The sequence below is a fragment of the Cryptotermes secundus genome, unplaced genomic scaffold (genome assembly GCF_002891405.2).
Source record: "Cryptotermes secundus unplaced genomic scaffold, Csec_1.0 scaffold537, whole genome shotgun sequence".
Taxonomy (NCBI): domain Eukaryota; kingdom Metazoa; phylum Arthropoda; class Insecta; order Blattodea; family Kalotermitidae; genus Cryptotermes; species Cryptotermes secundus.
In genome coordinates this window covers 2,331,069-2,334,980 of record NW_019740661.1, presented here as the reverse complement: position 1 = coordinate 2,334,980, position 3,912 = coordinate 2,331,069, and positions in this window count along the sequence as shown.

Here is a 3,912-nt window from a genome sequence, read left to right as displayed (position 1 = left end):
GCACCATTGGCAATTTTCCAAGGCGCACACCGCTCCGCGATTTGCACATGGCATCCCGTACGTATATGACTATATAACAAAATTATGCAGGAAACAAGCAGAAGTCATACAAAATCATGAAAATGAGAATGTTCGCAACATCGGACAAGGCGAAGCCCGACACAGAAAGTATAAGAGGCTTAAACGTGGCGGCGGTCAGGCATACTACCATTCAAGTGACTAGACTGCCGTGGTAGCGAATACTGGTAGAAATAGGGCAAAATCTGCTGTACTGAGCCTGGATTGACAGAGACCTTGTATATACAGGGTGATTCAGAAAGATGGGCACAATTTGAATTGGCTATATTTCCTGAATTATATGTTGCATTTGAATTTTGTAAATTATATTTAATTATGTATACGTGGAAATTTATAGATGTTCAGTGTGCCTCCCTCCAGCTGCACGGATAATATCTAGACGGTAGCTGAATTCATCCCACACTCGATGACCTGAGTTCACCGTAGCTGTGATACGGTTTCTTAGGTCATTCAAATTTGTGGGAAGAGGTGGTACGTAAACTGCATCTTTCACGAATCCCCACAGAAAAAAAGTCGCAGGGTGTGAGATCAGGAGACCTCGGTGGCCAGAACTGAAGTGCCAGGTTTCATTCTTCATGCGACCTATCCATCGTTGAGGTAGAGATTCATTCAGGAAACGTCGAACATTCAGGTGCCAATGGGGTGGAGCTCCGTCCTGCTGGAAAATGTAATCTCCTTAATCTTCATTCATTTGAGGAACAAGCCAGTTTTGCAGAATTCTAAGAAACGCTACTGCACAGAACACATTAACGTTCGGGCTGTCCCTCACATGTTCGAGTGTTACACGGGGATTTTGTATCCCCCATATGCGAACATTGTGCCTGTTGACTTTCCCACTTAGGCGAAACGTAGCTTCATCGCTAAAAATTACACGAGGCAGAAACAATTCATCTTCCATGTTTTTGAGCATACGGTCACAAAATTCTACACGCTTTACCTTACCGTTTGCGCGAAGAGCCTGTACCAGTTGTAGGTGGCATGGTTTGTACACTAACCGGCGCCTCAATACACGCCAGACAGTTGTTTGCGATAGTCCAAGTTCCCTACTAGCACTACGGGTTGACTTCATTAGGTTACGCTCAAAGCTCATTCGAATACGCTCCACGTTGTCCTCCGATACACGCGATCGGCCCGGGCTTTTACCGTTACACAGAGAGCCAGTTTCATCAAATTGTTTATTCCAACGGTAAATGCTCTTCCTCGCTAGAGGTTGGATGTTAAACTTACGACGAAATGCACCCTGCACCGCAGTCACAGACTCACTTTTACTGCATTCACGAATGCAAGAAATCTTGTGTTTCATAGTAGCCATCTTGCTTACATCTGACGCGGTGCTGGAGTGCTCTGGGGGGTAGTATTAGAAACTTTACAACATCCTTTATCAAATGTACTTTACGGAATTCAAATGCAACATATAATTCAGGAAATATAACCAATTGAAACTGTGTCCATCTTTCTGAATCATGCTGTATTGTACATAGAAATAGGAATTAAGATTACATTTATAAATATATGTAAATACTGACAATAGACTTACTAACACAGAATATGACTGACAGATGATAGACCCGACCTCTCGTCAGAGAGGGCGCCCCAAATGAACAGGACAGTATTGAGTATAGAAGGGGTGGGTTTCCCCATGCACTTAGACCAGTTATTGGTCCATTGTGCGTCCCCCTTTTAATTTCTACTGGCTCCATACCCTACCGGTACTGGTGCTCGCTATTAGCCACTTTCTGCCAGCGAGGTTCCAACCTTCTACTGGCAGTCGTATCCCTTTCTGTCAGAGAGGTCCCCCCTCCTCTGGCTGTGGTACCTAATACTTCCCCATCTACCGGAGGCATTGGAAACTACTTTGGGCGGGAAACTTTTTGCCAAATTTAGCTCAGAGGTCTCCTAGAGACACGAGGTTCTTTTACGTGCCGTAAATCTACGACACGGGACCCATGGCTTAAAGTCCCTCCCGGAGGACTTGTTCCCTGAATTCTTCCGCCCTTAAAAATTCCACGACCTCCACCGGGTTTGAACCCGCGTACCTTGAGTCAAGAGGTGGGAACGTTACCCCTAGACTACGGAGGCCCCTAACAGGACAGTAACTTTCATATAAGAAAAAATTTAAAAAAAGTTCGGCTGGGGCTCGACACCAAGACAGACAGACTGACGGACCGTCAGTCGCAATGTGACTTGGAATTGGACTTGAAAATTTACAGTTACAGTTCTAGATTTATACAGTTCTACAATTCTAGTTCAGTGTTCAAGAAGTTCGCTATTGTTGTTATTATTCTTATTCTACATATTTCCGAGTATCATTCTTCTCGGGGGTTGGCTCTACACTCGCGAGTGTCTGCTGGGGTGCGGCTTGCATAATGCGATCCACGCAGCGGGCTGTGGTGTCCTGCAGGGTTGGCCTGCGAGGACGATTCTTATTTGAGAAGGAAGTCGGTTGGACCAGATGCTGCGGAGTAAGTCATCTGGCATGTCTGGGGCGAGGCTTCTGAGGTGTCTTAGAAACTGGGAAGGTTTGCGGTCGCCCATGTCTTCTAGTGTAAGGAGCTCGCAGGTGCGCTGCTCTTTCGACGGGGATAGCCGTCTTACCAGTTCCGTTCTCAGCGTTGTGTATGGGTCGCGTTTCGGCTGAGAGGTGATAATGCCCTCTACTTCCGAGGCATAACGTTGGTCCATCTGCGAGATCACGTAGCAGAACTTGGTCTGCTCGCTTCTAATACCGGCCAAAGCAGTCCAAAGTGAATTGTGCTTCGGCTTGAGCGAACCAAACTGCTGGTCTGTCGGCCCAAAACGGCGGAAGCCGCAGGGCAATTCTTGATATCTTTGTTGGTACAGGTCTGTTAGTAATACCGGCATCGTGATGTTTTCCTTCCATCTGGTTTTCCTGTTCTCGTCTGGTACATAGTTCGCCTTGTAAATTCTCCATCTGTGTTACGTACTGTTGCAGGAGGTTTTCTATTCGACCGCTGTCCACTATTTGTGTTGTATTGTCGGGGTCACCAATGTGGGATGTCATTATATGAAGAGACAACCACTGGTTGAACTGTCCTATAATATTTATTACAGTTGCACAATATACACGGACGAACTTTGTTTTTGAAGAATTGAATAATAATAATAATAACAATAGCGAACTCCTTGAACACTGAACTAGAATTGTAGAACTGTAGAAATCTAGAACTGTAACTGTAAACTTTCAAGTCAAAGTCAGTAAGTCTTGGTTTCGAAGATATTTATTACTGTTTGACAGTTACGGTCTTGATTTTGTGTGGCGCCCTCTCTGATGAGAGGACGGGTCTGTCTTTTGTATATGTTGCTGGTCCTTGCCAGCGCAGTCTTTCTTGGGTCCGAGTCCCTTGGGACTGTTTACTTGCCGTTGCTAAGCAATGATACTTGTGTTGTCACATGTGCTTGAATGTGGGCAGTTCCCACATAGGATATTGGTGAGAAAGCCAGAAGGAGAGAGACCACTAGGAAGGCCAAGACAGAGATGGGTGGATAATATTAAAACGTATCTTAGAGAGTAGGATGGGGTGGTATGTACTGGGTTGATCTGGCTCAGGACAGGGACCAGTGGAGAACTCTTGTGAACACAGTAAAGAACATTTGGGTTCCATAAAATGCTGGGAAGTTCGTGAATTGGCAGCTTCTCATGAAGGGCTTAGCTCCATGAAGTTAGTTAATTCAGACAAGCTGAGGGCTTATATAGCCTTTATTTTAATCCTGTTAAATATTCACCAAACCAAAATTTTCAGTGAAGATTTTTACGGTTATTTAAATTAATTTTACCGCAATTTGTACACTTCCAAAGATAAACAATTGTTATCC